Genomic DNA, 20,233 nt, shown 5'->3' with positions numbered 1-20,233 from the left:
TCTATGATATGCCCTTCCATGATTGTTTGTAATTCTCTACGAATCATGATTTCATTGACCTCATCAATATGAACAAGTTAAGTTAACAATATCGATACAAAATAATCTAGGCTTGAAGTCAAGTTAATGTTATCAATCTGAATAAATCCAATATCTTTAAGTTCTGATATTTAGTATCAGACACAAGTTTTCAGTGTACTAATAGTTATCACTGAAATAATGATTAAGTGACCAATGTAGCAGTTATAATGGTGTATTGAGTATGGTCAACAATGAGACTTTGGTGCTGATGACATGGACTGATTAGAACTTGAAGGCATCCATGAATCGCATGGAAAAGACCTAAATTTTATACTCACCTTGTCTTCAAGATCTCACTTCTGTTGAGGGATATTTCTTTTTTCCTTTAGCCTATAAATAAGTACAAAGGATGATTAAGAGGTCTTCTACCCCCTCATTGTTTCTACAGTGACTACAGGTAAGCTCTCGATTCATTTAATATATAAATATTTCAATTATCAGGCGAAGTATTATACGACTTCATGTCACCCTGTTTTATAAGACGAGGTATGATATTCTTTGTCGTGAATGAAAAATATCCATAAGGCATGTGATAACACCCTAAATTTGGTCTTTATTTTATGCCATTAGCACAATTTTATGCATTTAAAGAGCTTAAAATGGGGTTGTTATCATCTATTTACATGAAATACTGTTTTCATATGATTTCTGATTTTTCCCTAATTTTCTGTTAATTCTGTGAATTTTAAGAGATTTATTTGAGCGTGAAATAATTATTTTTGAATGAAAATGGCAAGTTTAATATTTAATTTTGAGACTTATCAGTACGGGGATGAATCAGTGAATTTTCTAGGATTTTTCTGAGATTTATTTGAAGAAGAAATGCATTTTTTCAAAGAAAAAAGATATGTTTATAAGAAAAACATGAGTATTAAGATTATTTTCCAACTTTGAATGGCCTTTTTGTAAATTTTTTTTGCAATGATACCCTCAAAACAGCTCTTGGTCATGGTTGCAGGCGTAAAGATGTTATTTAAAATATTCTAGGGTTTTACTGCAAATGATTTAATATTTGTTTTAATGTTTTTAGAAAAAAATGGAGGAGAGAGAGTGCGCAAAGGGCATATACACAATTATTTTTGGGCGGCGTATGGCAGCAATTGTATGTTTTAAAAAAGTCTTATGTGTAAATAACCAGGATACCTTCTATCGCGACGACGTGGTCTCATTACAGCCGTCGGATGAGAATCCGACAGCGGCTAATGCTAGCGGCCAGCGGGCGGTAAGATTACCGCCCGTGACGGCGCATACAAAGTGTACGCACGGGCGGTGACGTGGCGAGCTCCAATCAGTTGAAGCGAAGACAAAACGCATGCGTACGTGCGTATCAAAACGTATTTAAGTTGTGACTTTTGAGTTTTTTCTGTTTTTATTTTCGTCAAGGGGGTACGTGGCGCAACGCGAAGAAACCCACTTGGAGAAGTTGAAAAGTCATCGGCCAGTAGGAGGGAGACACATCAGCACGCAGTTTAAAAAGAAATTTAAAAATAAATGGATTTAAATCCAATGGCTAATATTGGTTTAAATTCATTTATTCATAACTTTTGATCCAGAAGTCCGATTGAGATGATTTTTTTATGGAATTGCTCATCTTCATCCCCTCTTTCTATCTGTATGTTGGATCATTAAGACCAAGTCTACATTTATAGATAAAAATTAATTACTAATTAGGGGTAAAATGGTAATTTTTGCCATTTAACATAAGTATAAAAACCAAATTTCAAGAGGAGGGGGCCATTCTTGATGGTGCTCTATCACAGCTGCAAGACAGAGAGGAGCTCCAGCTTTGGATCAACCTATTTGGTACTTTTTCCTTCTTTGCATTTGATTTTTTGGTGTATTTTGGATGTTGTTAGTTGAATTTCTTAATCTTTTATCTTGATCCTTGTCTGAACTTCTAAATCACTTGGCTTGAGCAGCATGTACAAGCCCTGATTAGGATGGAGAGGAGTAATTGAGAGATTTAACTAGGTATTCAAGTGCATTTCAAAAGAAAACTATAAAAAAAACTTTAAATTCTAGGGTATTAAAATTTCTCTTTCATTGTTATCTAATAGTGTAGTTAGTTCTGAACTATCAAAGCTACAAAAACCAACCAACCCAATCAAAAATTTCTTCTTAATCCCTCTAATTGAATTCTTTGATCCATTCATTGGGATCAACTAATTCAACTTAGAGCCCACTTCTTCTATTCATCTCATCTCTTCTACCCCCCTTTCCAAATTTCTCATCTAATTAGGGTGATTTAATCTTCATTGAAGATCAAATTAAATCTAATTAGCGTCAAATTATTCATGAAGAACATCAATTGAATTCCTTACTAGCTTCCTTTGGATGACACTCATACTTATCACTACACATATTAAGTAGAGTTTTTATAAATTTTATTATATAAGCTAAAATTGACAACGACAAGGGTTTAAAATTGCATAAAATTTACCCCTATTTTTGGCTTATCAACATGATCTCAACTCTCAAATTTTGGAGGTATCAAATGATAAAATGATTTCTTTTTTCTGATCGGCTACCAGAAATGCTTTCAAAAAGGGTTACAAGTTTCAGATATGTAGAATGATTAAAAATTTTCTCTCTATGTATGACGAATTATTTTGATACATAGGAGGAAGAAAATGTATGCATTTTATGTGGTTATTACATCTTTTTATAACAATTAGTTGGAAAATTAAAATAAATGAAACATTATTACTTTAATGGAAAACATCTATTTAATTATCTTGAGTTTTTTCCAAAGTCTTTATTAAGAATGATTAAAAGAAAATTTTACACAAGGTTTTTTTGATGTACTTTACCTACTCTTTTGTTATGAATGAAAAGACTTTCAAGAAGGAAACCTATACCCTTCTTTAAACTGGAACCTTAAAATTTTAGATCCCTCCTAAGAAAGAATCACAAATTGGGAGTGTCCACTGGAAAGAAGGGTTAAAGTTTGATGGCGAAAATGACTTGTGATACCCTTGGGGTTGTGTGCACAATAATTTTTGGGCTAAAATTGGACTTGCATGCCATCCCAAATCACTCTAGCCAAATGAATGTTGTGAGGCCACCAATCTTCTTGGGTTTCCATGCCACATAATTTACACCAGCAGAGTGGTGGCCCTGTAGGAGCCTACGGCATTGTGGATACATGCCTGGGGAGGGTTGTGTATGTTAGTGCCATATTGACTAGGAGTGTTATCCGCATCATCCCTTACAGATGGGGAATCTTTTTATGATCTTCTATGAGTAGGAACACATGATCTTGGCAGCTACAAGCATGTTGAGTTTGCCCTCATGCTTGGTATGCATTATTAATGGAAAATGTAAGTCAATTCATGACAAGCATCCGATGCGTGACGTTTGGGTAGTGACGTCCATCCTCATCCCAGGTGATGAGTTATGTAGAGTCGATGCGATTCTTTGCATGATGCATTGACTAGGCAAGGGTGGTGCTGACAAAGGGTAGGCTGACAGTGTTCTTGGTACCACAACCTCTGGATGCATTGTACAGGGCAACAGAACTAGAGGATGTATTTAAGTGCATCCTTTTTCTTCAAACCCCATGCTAGTTTTCACCTGGCAAGATAGATGACACGTATAAGGAGATTGCCAGAGCCGACATTTCAGTGACAAGTGGGAGTAGATGAATAGACATGATAGGTGGGTTATCTTCATACTGCTATTGATTAAATGATCAATTTTTGCAGATTATCTAGGCCACACTGGCATGCAGCTACGAGTGGCCGACTCGTTGAATTTTTATGGAAATGCAGTACATAGTGTTCTCTCTCAAGGGGTTGACCATACTACTGTTTCTTATAATTTATTATATTGAATGGCTTTCATTGGAATTATGAAGGTTGCTTTACATTCTACACAAGTGCAAGTTGGGCCCCACAAGTTTTTCAAGGTGAATATTTGATTTTAGAGCCAGGTTCACGAAAGTGAGCACGCATGACGAATAGTTAGAGGATTTTTTCACAGATAACTTATGATGACATAATTAAGAAGAGACCTATGAAGAATAGTTAAAGGATTCTCTGCATAAATAATAAGTTGGATATGTTCCAGAAAACAGTTGACGGTTCTGAATGGATGACAGGGAAGCTACTGCATAGGAGCAAGACCCTTCACTCATTGACAAGAGTGGCCAACTTTTTAAGGTCGTGCTTAATCTCCACCTCAAGGTGTAGGAGCTCAAAATTGCTTATAAAGAGGCATGCGGAAGAGATAGTAAGTGGTATCCAGTGTTGGATCCATCATATTTTGTGGTGCCTGAATGGATAACATTATCAATACTATACACTAGAGCATGGGGTAATACTTTCATAGGCCTCAAGTCCTAGAAAGGAGATGGTAGAGGTTTATAACTACAACCTCTCAAGCAATCCCATTGTATGGAGCCATCAACACTCAAAGGATGGGGGATGTTCTACATTAAAATATTGGGACATGTTCTCATAGGAAGTAAAAGAACATTCCATGCCATACAAGAGCTCCAAGATGCGAGAAAAGGAACTAGACCAGATAAGAGAGACAAACTCTGATGGAGTAAGTCAAGAAACTTGGGTTTCTTCAGAAAATTAGAAAGATATCAGAAGTAGACTTCATATGAGCTATTGAAAGGTAAGAAACCTATACTTGGATACTTTCGACCATTTGGATGTAAATGCTACATCTTGAATATCGATAGAAAGGACCAAGGAAAATTTAATCCATCTAGTCATGAGGGGATTTTAGTCGGATATGCAGAGACATCAAGAGCCTATCAAGTGTATAACACGGCTTCAAGAAAAATTAAAGAACCCATTCATGTTAAATTTGTGGAATTTAAAGAGACCAAGAAGATGATCAATTGATGGTCTAGAAGATAATGAGAAGAATGAGGAGGAGATGACGGTAAATGAAGAGATTAGTGAGAGAGAAAGAATTACAGATTTTATTGAACCTGATGATAAGGAGGAGGAAGTAGATCAAGAGATGATTGAACTTAGAGAGAAACTAAGAAAAATCAGACTAGCTAAGGACCACCCACGAGAGAACATTCTTGGTAGTCCTATTGATCGAATTAGAACTCGATCCACCTTTAGAAACAATGCAGATGTAGCCTTTACATCTCAAATTGAGCCAAAGAAAGTGGATGAGGCTCTAAATGATCCGAATTGGGTAAATGCTATGCATGAGGAGTTGGCCCAATTTGAAAGGAATAAGGTCTGGGAGCTAGTACCAGAACCTAAGGGTAAGAATGCCATAGGCACTAAGTGAGTGTTTAAGAATAAGTTGAATGAAACAGGAGAAATTAGTAGAAATAAGGCGAGGCTTGTTTCTCATGGGTATGTCCAAGACAAAGGAGTCGATTATGAGGAGACATACGCTCCAGTGGCAAGACTTGGTGCCATTATGATATTATTGGCCTTCGTGTGTGCCAATAATTTTAAACTATTCCAGGTGGATGTAAAGAGTGCCTTTCTTAACAGAGAGATTAAGGAAGAAGTATATGTGAAGCAACCACCAGGATTTGAAGATCTAGAGAAACCTGACTGGGTTCTAAAGCTACATAAAGCCCTCTATGGTCTCAAGCAAGCACCCAGAGCCTTGTATGAGAAGTTGAGTACACACTTAACTTTGCATGGCTTCAAGAGAGGTAGTGTAGGTACTACTCTCTTTATTAAGAGAGAGGGAAAGGACTTGATACTAGTACAAATATATGTTGATGATATTATATTTGGATATACAAATCCAAACTTATGCAAAGTATTTTCACAGCTCATGCAAAATGAATTTGAGATGAGTCTAAGAGGGGAACTAAGCTATTTCCTCAGACTTCAAATTCTACAGAAGCATAAATGGCATATTTATATGCCAAGAGAAGTACACAAAGGAACTTTTGAAAAAGTTCCAAGTAGAGGATTGCCAAGCCAAAGGCACTCCCATGAGTCCAAGCACTAAGCTGGACATAGACATCATTGGTCAACACATTGACCAACGGATGTATAGAAGAATGATTGGATTCCTACTATACTTGACAGCTAGCCGACCAGACATACTTTTTAGTGTATGTCTTTGTGCTGGGTTTCAAAGTGATCCCAAAGAATCTCATTGAAAGGCAGTGAAGAGAATACTAAGAATCAAGATTTGACATTGTTCAACTTCTGTGATTCAGACTTTTCATGATGCAAAGTTGATAGGAAAGGCACAAGCGGCACATGTGCATTTCTTGGGGGATGCCTCATATCATGGACATCTAAAAAGCAAAACTCAATTGCTTTATCCACAGCTGAGGCTGAATATATAACAGGTGGACTATGTTGTGCTCAAACTCTATGGGCTAAACAACACCTAGAAGACTATGGAGTCACACTAAACAAAATACCCATAATGTGTGACAATACAAGTGCCATCAATTCAGCAAAAAATCCCATCATGAATTCACGAACAAAGCAATTTGGAGTGAAGCATCACTTCATTAAAGATCATATCAGTAGAGGTGAGATTGATCTTTGCTTCATAGCTATTGAACAGCAAGTTGCAGACATCTTCACTAACCTTTAAGTGAAGATCAGTTTAGCACTCTATGGAGAGAGCTAGACATGGCTCATGCTAGGGATTTATGATGACTGCCCATTCACGATTTATTTTTATCAACGTTGTTTTTAGATCCATCAAGGATAAGACATCAAACATGATGGTCCTACTCCTCTTAAGGATCACATTAAATGGAGACTCTGGGGGAATCTACTCATGATATACACAATTTTTTATTTTTTTTAGTTTTTAATATATTCATATAAAAGTTTTGGATTGCTTCCGCTTATATAAATGTATCTGTCTATATCCATTATTCTTGCAATCATTCATACGCCAAACAAAGATTTATTTTCTTTCCTTTTTGTGGATTCTCCCGTATCTCAAAAATCCTCATTATCGTCTTGAATCTTTCCCTATTTGTTGATCTCCAATTTGACTAACCCTTACTGATGAAAATCTCTGGAGTACGCAGGCTATGCGTTAGGGGGAGCTAAAATATATGGGGAGCTTAAGCTTAGGGGGAGCCATCCTTATCTTTTTGATCATTTTCAAAAAGGGGGAGAAAAATATGAGTATTTTGGCATGTTTTGAAATTCATCAAAAAAGGGGGAGATTGAAGATTAAGCTTTAAGGGTATTTTTAACACAATGCTTTGGTGTGTGTTTTGACGAATGTTCAAAGTGATGTATGCCTCAATATGGGTTGTGATCGAGCACAATAGGCCCTCAGTCAAGTAGTTGACTGATTGTATGTGATGATAAAATAAGAGCCTTAGATATATTAAAAGGTTACTTAGTTTGGCAATACACTGAACAAGTCAAACCATGTATTTTGGACTTGTAATTTTATGAAATAAAGATAAACATAATCTTTACCACTGTTCCGGTATTTGTGTGAATTTAGCTTCATTTGATTTGTTGAATAACTTCTTCAAAATCTTAATTACTACCTTCGAGTATTTAAAGCTGAATTTATTGATAATTTAATGAGAATTGATTACATCAAGATATTACTATCCAATGGTGATATCTTTATTGAAATGTTGTGTTAAACATGTCTAAAAGTTTAATATTATTTTAAATCTGAAGTCTTTGGCATAACGGCTAGTTTATGCTCTTAACTCTTGAAAGGTATTTTGAATTGATGGAAAAATTGTAAACATAAAAAAATAGAAATTGAAATGATTATTATTTTATATTGCTTAATTATAATCAATGAATATGACTGTTGGACTTTTGACAATTACCATTATTCCCCTTTTGGACTTCGAAGTCCATATATTCAGTTTTGAGCCCTAATTTCAAATCCCCTTCTACTTGCACTTTGAAAATTGCAGTCCAAAAGCTAGAGAGATCTTTCAAGTCCTGGAGCAATTTTCAAGTAGTTTTTGAGCATTCTTTGAAGAGAGCATTTGTTTCTAACATCAATCCATTTCCATAGAACTTAGAATTATGATTTTTGGTGTAGGTTATTTCAAGATTCAAAGAAAAGAAGGCTGGGACCCGAACTTCACACATCCTCGACCCTGTGATAAGTTTATAATTTTTAGCATATTTTTTATACATATTTGGAGATTTTGTTCAATATGAATTGTGACTAACATCCATACAGAACCAGAGAAATTCGAATCGCATCATTTGGTTGAGTTTGGAAAAAGTTATAGGGGTTTGAAGTTAGACAAAGAGGATTCAAGAGGTAAACAAAGGATGTTGAAAGATTGATCTCTGGAGATTTCTCTGATTCATCTTTGAATAGTTTGTGTGAGATAATGTTAGTGCAAAGTTGTTTTACGATACCGTTCCAGATGAAATCACTGCATTTGGTGCATGATTGAAAAAGATATTTGAATTGTATGCATCAAAGGTCAAACGCGAATCGAGAATCTTATCCAAAGAAAAACGTGGAGGAAAAAAGGACTGAAGAAAGAACGACCACAAACAACGAGGTATTACTGAAGGGAAGTCATTGTTACATTTATGAACCTTTATCTCTGAATTAATAAAATTTTGACATAAAAGTTTTATTGTCGAAATACTTAAAATTGATGATTGTCTTAAATACTATTTTGAGTAGCCATCAATAGTAAGTACTGTTGAGGATAATACATTGTTCATAAATATACTGTTATTGTTAGATCTTTGTGATCACTCAGGTCAAGGCTTTGGGGGCCATAATAAGAAGGTTTTGGGGGCTAAGTTGAAGTAGATTAAACAACGTCATTCCATGGAAGCCTTTGAAGGTTGAGGATGACAAAGCTTCATCGACTTTCTCTTTTTCTTGGTATCCTTGTTCAGCCCTATTTCCAAGTGATTTGCTTTGGGGGCATCCACACAAACTTGTTTAGAGAGCATCATCACCTCGAGATAGATACCCCCAAACAACATTAATGATTAGCCTAAGCTGTCTAAAAAAATAACTGTGTTGTCCATTTCCTCTACCTCGTTTCTTCTGTAGAAAAATCCTAGGCTAATTAAACTAAAACTAAAATACAAATAGAGAACCTAATTTACCCCCCCCTTAGGTTATTCCTTGGCCGCCTAAATTAATAGAGACCTTGGGGACATTTGCTAATAACTCTACGAGCCTCCCCTTCATGACCTCGTACAGATTACGTATCGCAGCCTTTATTGCCTTCGAACCTGGCGGGTCAACTGCCGTCTCAGTAGTGTTATTCCAGATAATCTTGAACTCCACATTGTCTACATTGGCCCATGGGGAGTCTTTGAGACAAACAAATTGTGTTATGATCTCCTTCGTCTTTTCTAGCATCTTCGTGACTACACCACCCTACCCGTACACCTCAGCTATCATCTATTGATCAGGATTAGTGCCCTTCAGCTAACTATATACTCTACCATGACTGAATTGCAAGTGACCCATAATATGTTTGTCCATTGTCTTGCCGCCGCTTCAACCTATTCTGCAGTGGGTCAACTTTTTGGTCACGACATAATAGACACACCCATATGCATACCCCAACATCCGTGAAATATCTCAATACTTTTGCCTTCCCTTTGCGTTTGGGACATGATGACCCAACCAAAGGTAAATGGATTTCCTGAACATCCTCCATCGATAACTCTACTATCAAGTTAATGCACACTCGCCACTTGAAGTTTCCATCGGCGACTGGTTCTTAGAGAAGAGGTAAACTCTGCTTTCCTCATCGCAAAATTCAGACAATGCATCGAGCATCATTCTAAAAATTCTCATTTACTTAAATTTAAAGATTCAATCATTCAAATGTTCCTATGCCATATAACGTAAAATAAACATTGAATATGCCTCAATGAAATAAGCAGTAGGATACAATGAACATTCCAAACAACAAGTCTAAAAATTTGATCTAGATCATCATCACCATCATGACCATCACCATTGGCTGATCAACATCCATGTACACAGACCCTCACATAATTACAATTATTTATGAGATTTAACAGAAATTTTTTTAAAATTCCAAGTCTTCTATTTGTCTTTTGATATTTAGGGAAGTGAAGAAAATTACCCCATGTTTTCCACCACTTATTACTATAAATTTACTTTTCTTATTTGGTCAAAACGATCAAATGGATTCAAACAACAAAAAATATATAATGGATCGTACACATTCCCACGTATAATGTTTCGTTCTAATCCTCTCAAGTGAGTGGCGACCTTTTTCAAGCTACGTCAAAAGGGCTAATCATGGGATTACTCCAAGTTAAATTTGGAAGTTGGAACTTTCGGTCTAGGATTTTCACCTCGAGCAGAAATTCTGAATTTTGCAAATCGAGCAGAAATTCCGAATTTTTGGTATTGGAATCACCCCTCCTCGGATTCTCACCTTTTCAAGTGAGATCATGAAAGTCTTATTGGAAGAAACTAATAAATAAGAAAATTGTGTAAATCAAGGGATCTGATAATTTGAGAATTTAATAAAGCTTTCATCAATTGAAGTATATGATTAATTTTTAAAAAAATTGCACACAATCATCCTCAAACATCCAAAATCGAAAAAAAAAATTCCCCATAAACGTGTAGGTAATAACACCAGACCAATAAAGAGAAAAAGAAAAGAAAAATGAATCCCCAAATTTGATTCCCTGTCAAAAAACAGACCTATCAGAATTATTCAGATAATCAGATAGTTAACATAATGGAATTGATTTATTTAGGGATTTAATGATAGATTAATTATTTAATAAATTCTATTCAGATCAGAATATCCCCATGATAAAACAGGCTTATCCACATGAGGCATTCTTTGATTTCTTCGTTTTGGGGAGAGAGAGAGAGGGGCAGCCATAAACATACACATAATAACACCCAACCAATAAAAAATAAAAGAAAAATTAATCTCCAAATTGGGCTCTCTCACACAAAACAGACCTCCAATCAGAATTATTTAGATAATCCGAAAGTTAACATAATGCAATCAATTTTTTTAGAGATTTAGTGATAGATTAATTATTTAATAAATTCTATTCAGATCAGAATATCCCCATGATAAAACAGGCTTATCCACATGAGGCATTCTTTGATTTCTTCGTTTTGGGGAGAGAGAGAGAGAGGGGCAGCCATAAACATACACATAATAACACCCAACCAATAAAAAATAAAAGAAAAATTAATCTCCAAATTGGGCTCCCTCACACAAAACAGACCTCCAATCAGAATTATTTAGATAATCCGAAAGTTAACATAATGCAATCAATTTTTTTAGAGATTTAGTGATAGATTAATTGTTCAATAAACTTTATTCAGATCATAATATCCCCACGACAAAACAGACTTATCTACACTAGGCATTCTTTGATTTCTTTGTTTTGGAGAGAGAGAGCGGCAGCCATAAACATAAACGTAATAACACCCAACCAATTTCCACAAATTTCAAACATCCATCCTTTGATTATCACCTTTTCAAGTGAGATCATTCAAGTCTTTGTGGAAGAGACTAATAAATAAGAAAAATGTGCAAATTGGGGAATCTGATAATTAGTGAATCCAATAAATAAGAAAATATCACCTTTGATCTCTGATCACTGAACCTTGCATCGCCTTTTCAACACAGAAAAAGCGAAATCGACAACAGTCAATGCGACACCATACCTTTTCCACACACCAAAACCTTGCCTCAACCTGGTTTGCATAACTGATCAAAACGATCCAAAAAAACTATCAATCAAAGTTTCGAATGGATAATCAAAGTTTTGAAGGGCATCCCCAAATCTGTCATGAATGAGTTTGAAAGTTTATTGAAAGACTGGGAAGATAAATGTGACGCATAGGAGAATTTGTCGGATTCTAGGACGAAGCAATTTGCCGTCGCGCCTCATGATCTTTGGTAAGAGTCTTAACAAAGGAACAACTGGATCTAAACCTATTCGGGAATTGTACCGCATGATGTAACTTCCGAATCAAATCAGAGGCTGTGATAAGCAAATAGTCTCAATTAACCTAAACACATCATAAACACTGCACGCTGCAGATAAAAGAGAGACAAATGCAGCCACATCAGCTTTGGAGTCTGGATACTTCAAATACATGTAACAAATTCAAATAGTTGGAGCAGAGGACTAACACATATTATATGCGCAACCAGCTAAGCAAGAACACAATCCAAAGTCAAAGAACTTAAACTCCAAAAATTAGGACGAATACTACACACAACCTGCTGACTAAGAACACAATCCAATGTCGAAGAACTCCAGATACAAAAATTAACAAGAGTACTATGCACAACCAGCTGAGCAAGAACACAATCCAATGTCAAAGAACTTCAACTCTGGAAATTAGGAAGAATACTATGCGCAACCAGCTGAGCAAGAACACAATCCAAAATCAAAGAACTTAAACTCCAAAATTTAAGAAGAATACTATGCACAACCAGTTAACCAAGAACACAATCCGATGTCGAAGAACATAAACCTCGGAAATTAGGAAGACCTACTACACACAACCAGCTGACCAATAACACATTACAATCTTTAATAATTTATACTCTAAAAATTAGGAAGGAAAACCCAAAAACAATATTGTCGAATGATGTTCCAAGAATGACGGAACATCAATAGAGATCCAAAAAGGGTAAAACCTGAGGGACTTCCATAGACTGATTGAGCTCCCAGGGTAAATATCCTCTGGTAGGCCTTCCTAAACTCTGGTCAGCTTCACATACCGCGATGCCACCATGTCCTCCGCCATCACAGTATTGTTTTGTTACATCAACGGTGATGGTGACGCCGTCACGGTGGCATCATCTGTCAAGTCACCAATGGCGGCTCTATAGTCGCACCCATCTTTCACCATCACACATCTAAAGAATGTCATCTGTCACCGTCAAGGGGCTAAAATATATCATCCGTCACGGATCAGGATGCTGTTTTCATTTTCTTACTATGCCATTCTTTGAAGGTATAGTTCTGGATCATCCCGGACGTGGATGATGGATGGGACGGGACAAATGTTTTGTTCCGTCCGATGTCCGGAGTTAGTGCAGGGATGGAGGACGAGACGGATTTTTTGTCCGACACTACAAAAACCGTCCCTTCACGTCCAGTTCTCTTGGGATGATTTTCGACCCGTTCGGGAAAAAACCATCCCGTCCCTCGTCCCGGACGAAAAAAAACAGTTTTTTTCTATTTAATTAAAGGTTTTTTGAAAGAAGGCCCTCCCTCATCCTGCCCTAATTGCTTCTTCCTTCGAAAGAAGGCCGACAGCAGGTTGCAGACAACCACACTCCTCCACCCCCTCCAACTGAAAAACGATGAAAACGCGGAGGTTTATCCGAAGACTCAAAAGATATAGGACGGTTCGGTTGAAAAATATGATCTGAACTGAACTAAATTGTCTGAAAATTTGAAGCAAATCCGGAGGTTTATCGATCAATCTTACGATTTTCACAATTTGGTTAAAGAGATACGGTCTGGACTGAACTGAAATGTAAGCAATCGAAGAAATCCCAGAGGTTTATCCTATAAATCTGAAGATTTCCGTGGTTCGGTCGAAGAGATGATCTGAACTAGGCTGAATTGTTAGAATGAAATGACGAAACGGTGAATCAAGGTTTATCCGAGGAATCTGAAGATTTCCATGGTTCTGTTGAGCTGATTGTTTGAAATTAAATGAAAACTTGGAGGACTGAGGTTAAACCGAGGAATCCAAAAATTTTCATCCACTATTCGTTCGTCCATCGTCCGAGTCCTCCGGACGGACAGTTTTTTCATCACTATATTTGAAGGGATGGAGTTACAATAACAAATGGAGCTCTCTATTCAACTTTTTCTCACTTATAGGAATCCGACTAACAGCAATTCTAATAAAATGATGGATGCCTCGATATAAAAATATAGAAGGATAGATTAACATATCGATAAGTAGATGATAGATAGATAAGACATCGATTGATTTATAGATAGGCAGAAAAATAGGTTTCCCTTCCATTTTCCCTAGGCCTGATCTATATGGCTATCTGGGTTCGAAAACAAAGCCTAAATCAACTGAAGTATGGCGGATGTCGTTGATGACAGGGAAATTAGGGAGTGAACATTGTTAACGCAGAAAATCATCCCGGATCTTCTAGTGTTCCGTTTTGAGCACCACACACTAACCCAGTCATCATTACACCTCTGTCACCTCATGTTTCCCATGTGAAGAAGAAGGCTTCAAACGAAGTGCATCAAAAATATCTGCCTTGGGACACTGCACAGCCATCAGCCATACAATCATCAGCACTTCGGAATGTCGGAGAGCCGCCAGCTGTTCACAAGCCAGCTCTACAACGATCACATATATCTGTCATAACTGGCGTTGTAGTGGCAGGTGGCTAGGCGTCGTCTGGATATCATGATGACCACTCAGTAATGCGTGTCATCATGACAAAGCTCTCCATACCGACCTTAAGACGGCCAACGATTCTTTGTCTCCCCTTTATCCTACAAATAGGATCTTGGACTTTGTTGTGATTTTATGGGATTTTCTTCTAGTCCCTTCTCTGTTACTTATTATCATTCATTTCTTCTTTGACTTTCACTTCTCTTCCTCTACAAATTCTTCAATTCTTGTCCTGGTATCAGAGCTGTCTGAAGACGCGAGTGCCTCAACTGAAGGAGCTGTTGTGACAACCAACCCTGTTCTTGTTTGGCCTTCTCCTCTACCTCGCGAGCATATGGGCACTCTAGTCAACACTACTCATCCATCTATAGGGATTTTCATAAAGTTGACGAAGAACAATTACCGCTTATGGAAGATTCAGATACTTTCGATATTCAAGTCACAAGGCCTTGGGCAGCATCTGACTCACCCACCACCGCTCTAAGAAATTGACACCGACAACGAAAATACGCCCTAGAAGCACAATGATCAGCATGTACTTTCCACTATCATCTCTTTAATGCCTGCTAAACTTCTGCCTATGGTCTCCATCTGTCTTACAGCCAGAGAGGCCTGGGACAAACATACAGTTAAACTATTGTCTGCATTGGAATCCAGTATCATGGAATTAACCACATGGTTTCATTCCTTTAAGAAAGGAAACCGATCGCTTCACGAATACATATCTGAGTTTTGGAAAATTGTGGCTGAACTAATTTGTGTGGGTGATCATGCGGCTGAGTGCACTGCAAAATTTGTCTTTCTACGTGGTCTTGGGTCCAAATTTTGCTCTTTTCAGACTAGCATTACGACTCGAAATGAAAATCTGTCATTTGATGACACTGTGGCTTATCTCCTCTCAGAAATAGCATTGAACAACTTTTATAGTGGTGATGATGAGTGCAAACCACCCATGTAAGTGAAGCTCCAAACTCCAACTCCAGTTATTATTCACCTTCATTCCGCACTCGCGGACGCCGGTATTCTGGGGATGGACGAGGATGCCATAGATGTGGCGGACGATTTGTCCCTAGATGTCAGCTATGCCTTCAACAAGGCCATCATGCACCAGCGTGCCGGTCTGTTTCCCAAAATCGGTCACTCCATTTTTCAGACACACCACATACGTCACCGATGCCAAGTTATTCTCCACATCCTCAAGGCTACATTCCTCACCATGGACGTCAATTTTTTCCTCCACAAGCTCATCAACACCCCACGACATGGTATCTCGATAGTGGAGCTACGCACCATGTCATCTCTGATGTATACAACCTCTACGGATCAGTCCCATACACTAGCTCTGACCGACTCTAGATAGGTGATGGTACAAGTTTGGCTATCTCCTCTCTCAGATCATCTGCTATTCCTATACATAACAATAGTCGTTCTCTTAATCTTCATAATGTTTTTCATGTACGTCAAATTTCCAAAAATCTTTTGTCTATTCAAAAAATAACTTCAGATAAACATGTTCATGTTGAATTTCACCCTAATGTATATTATGTAAAGGATCACATGACGAGGGAGCTTCTTCTCACAGGACAAGTGCGTGAAGGACTCTTCTGTATTGAACCTGACCAGGAAAAAGCATATTTTGGCGAGCGATAGCCTGCTGACGTCTGGCACCTTCGACTAGGAGGTCCTGCATTTTCTGTTTTAAATAGACTATTTCACGTTTTGGTCTCCCCTTATCGCAAACACTATCTTCATCTACTTGTTCAGTATGTTGTTTAAGCAAGGCATGTAAATTGCCATTTTGAGTACATCAGAATTCTTCTATTTTACCACTTCAAATTGTACATTCTGATCTATGGGGTCCTTCGGCTAGAAAATCATATCTCGGTTATTCATATTACGTTATATTTATTGATGAATATAGCAGGTACACATGGCTGTACCCACTAAAAGCTAAGAGCGATGTTCTAACTACCTTTGTCCAGTTTCAACAGTTAGTGGAACGACAGTACTCCACTAAAATCAACGTAATTTGATCAGATTAGGGTGTTCAGTTTCAACCCTTTTTAAATTTTTCAGACGTGGAATCAAGCATGAAGTTTCCTCTCCACATATGCCTAAGAAAAATGGGACAGCGGAATGGAAGCATTGCCACGTAATTGAAACCACAATATGAAACCGCATTATGAAGCAGCTGCAAGTGCAGCTTATCTCATCAACATAATGATTTTGCCTCTATTGGGTAACAAGTCGCCTTTTGAGAAACTTCACTCTATGGTACCTGACTATAAAATTTTAAAAGTATTTGGCATGCTTTGTTTTCCAAATCTCCGTCCTTATGCTAAAAATAATTTGTCTTCTCGTTCTGAGCGACATGTGTTTGTAGGTTATAGTTCATTACATAAAAGATACAAGTGTCTTTCTCTGAGCACAATTCATTTATATATTCCAAGAGATGTAGTATTTGATGAATCTGTTTTTCCATTCTCATCCTGTTTCATTCCTCTCGCTCTTCCGACAAAGTTTTAGGATCTGCACCAATTGAATACACCATTATCAATCAACACAACAATCATATACAAAATAATGGTTCCATTCATTCATCTGGTCACATGAACTCCACTACATCCTCCTCAGTACAACAAAGTCCTTTAATAACCTCCTCGCCTTCCACACCACTACCTTCACACTAACAGAACACTGTAGCGAACTGGTATCTGCCTGTACATCACAGCACTCTACTCCTCATCAGAAAATGCATTAGATCTATGATTTACTTGACATTCCGCAAGCAACACAGGAATGAAAAAGGCTTCTCAAAACCCTGAACGCTTATCATGCACAGGTATGTTCGAATTCCATATTATCATCATCACTTGAACCTTTCACTGTCTTGTAGACCGTAAGAATGCCAGTCTGGAAAAGGCTATAAAAAAAGAAATGAGTGCACTACATCGCAATCAGACATGGCAGTTAACTTTTCCACCTGCAGGCGCCAACATTGTCGGCTCCAAATGGGTATTTAAAACTAAACTCCATGCTAATGGTACGGTTGAAAGATATAAAGCTAGACTAGTAGCTCAAGGGTTCAGCCAATCTCAGGGTATAGATTATCATGATACATTTTGTCCACTAATAAAGATGACTATGATTCAGCTTTTATTATTTGTAGCTATTTCAGAAAATTGGTTTATTCAACAATTAGATATTTCAAACGCTTTCTTACATGGTGATCTTATGGAAAAAATTTATATGAAACAACCACAGGGTTTTATTAATACCATGTACCCTAATCATGTATGTCTACTAAAGAAATCTATATATGGTTTAAAACAAGCATCTCGAATGTGGCATCAAAAACTTTCTACTTTCTTACAGCAATTAAAGTTTCAGGGTTCAAAAACTAACACATCGTTATTTTTTAAAACATCATTGAATTCTCTTTTATTTTGTTCTTGTTTATGTTGATGACATCTTAGTTTTAGGATCAAAGCCAACGGAAGTTCATACTACAATTAACATGTTGAAAGGCATATTTCCTGTACGTGATCTAGGACCAGCAAAGTAATTTCTCAGAATTGAACTTATTAGAACACCAACAGGGATACAGCTGTCTCAATCTAAACATCTTCACCAAGTTCTTGCAACTGCCAAAATGGAAAGTACTTTGCATAGAAAAAAAGACGTAGGGTAGACCTACGTCTACACCTTCTAGTGTGTCATCCTCTACTGGTAATAATTTCATCTCACTCGATCCCACTATGTATAGAAAAATAGTTGGTAGTTTACAATATCTTCTGCTTACTCGCCCGGATATCACCTATGTGGTCAACTGAGCATGTCAACATATGCATGCCCCGATAGGTAACAATTGGGCTGCAGTCAAACATATTCTCAGGTATTTAAAAGGTACTGCTGACCTTTCTCTTTCTTTTACACAATCTATAAACATGAATCTCAATGTTTTCTCGGATTCTGATTTCTGGGGATTCCACTGATCGACACTCCCAACAAGGTTATCAGTATACTTCTGTCCCAATCTGGTCAGCTGGTCTTCCAAGAAACTGGCTTCAGTCTCTCTTTCGAGTACTGAAGCCAAATAAAATCTGTTGCCCATGCTACTGTCGAATTAATTTGGATTAACTCTTTACTTAATGAAGTTAATTTACATCCAAGATTATCTCCCACACTATGGTGGGACAATCTTGGAGCAACATATATTACTAAAAATCCTGTCGTCCATTCACGCACTAAATATATTGAAATTGCTTTTCACTTTGTCCAGGAATGTGTTTCATCTAGGCTACTTAAAGTATCTTTCTTATCTACTCATGATTGACTTGCAGATCTACTGACTAAATCACTCACCATGCAACGTCTTCAATGGATACGCTCAAAACTCAATGTGTTTCCCACCTTTGTTTTGCGGGGCGATGTTAACACAGCAAATCATCCCAGATCCTCCACTGTTCCGTCTTGAGCACCATGCACTGACCCAGTCATTATTACACCTGTGTCACCTCATGTTTCCCATGTGAATAAGAAGGCTACAGACGAAGTGCATCAAGAATATCTGCCTCGGGACACTGCACAGCCGTCAGCCGTACAATCATCAGCACCTCGGAATGTCGGAGAGCCGCCAGCCGTTCACAAGCCAGCTCTACAACGATCACATATATCTGTCATAACTGGCATTGTAGTGGCAGGTGGCTAGGCGTAGTCTGGATATCATGATGACCACTCAGTAATGAGTGTCATCATGACAAAGCTCTCCATACCGACATTAAGACGGCCAACGACTCTTTGTCTCCCCTTTATCCTATAAATAGGATCTTGGACTTTGTTGTGATTTTATGGGATTTTCTTCTAGTCCCTTCTCTGTTACTTATTATCATTTCATTTCTTCTCCTACTTTCACTTCTCTTTCTCTACTACAATTCTTGTCATACGTTGCCCGAATGAGGCCAACTCAAAGTAGAATCAGGAAAAGCTCAATGAACTAAAATCCATCGACATATTTCCAAAACAAAAAGCAAGACTACGTGGTCAGCGTGAGAAAGAACTAACATCTCTGCCGTCTACTACTTTGCACTCAACGTGGAACTTTCGCTTCGTTTTCAGTCATCAATGAGTTTGTAGAGAATTAGGTTAAGTGAAGTAACCGACGATATTCGAATGGTTTGCTCTTTCTTTATTGGCTGGCCATAGATTGAGAAATGGGCGCATTTATCCAGCCGTGGGCCAATGACAAATCATGGTAGTGTTAATGGCGCAATTTCGGAAGTTTGGCGAAAAGCATTCATAGCCCAAAGGGCTGGCTAACTCATTGAATAGGTTGGCCGCTGACCAGGTACAGCTACTTGCTCCATATTCAGTCTACCAAGAATCAAGGCGGCCCAAGTGGCCAATTGCCGCCAGAAGGTGGGTCAATAAATCCGGAGTCTTTTGGACGAAGTTTCCCATCATGGAGTCGCCTAAGTTTAACGTTCTGAGTGAATTTGGCCTTGGCCCCCATTAAGGCCGTGTCTTTCTGTAGTCTAAAATAAACAGCAAGCCAACGAAAGAAACGACCGTCTCCGTTATCAAGGGTGCCGATTAATGAGTGAACTGCGACACAATCGATATACATGCGAGTAAAAGCTCAGGCTGAAAGAACACGCAAACCCCCCGAACTGGATGAACTTGCCTCCCTGACGAACGAGCCAAGGTGCATCTCCCCGCTTACAATTCTCTCTCTCTCTCTCTCTCTCTCTATCTATCTATCTATCTATCTATCTATCTATCTATCTCTCTATTTCTCTCTCTCTCTTTCTAT

This window comes from Wolffia australiana, chromosome 3 (genome assembly GCF_029677425.1).
Source record: "Wolffia australiana isolate 7733 chromosome 3, ASM2967742v1".
In the NCBI taxonomy this organism is placed as follows: Eukaryota; Viridiplantae; Streptophyta; class Magnoliopsida; order Alismatales; family Araceae; genus Wolffia; species Wolffia australiana.
Note: the sequence above shows the minus strand (reverse complement) of the source record.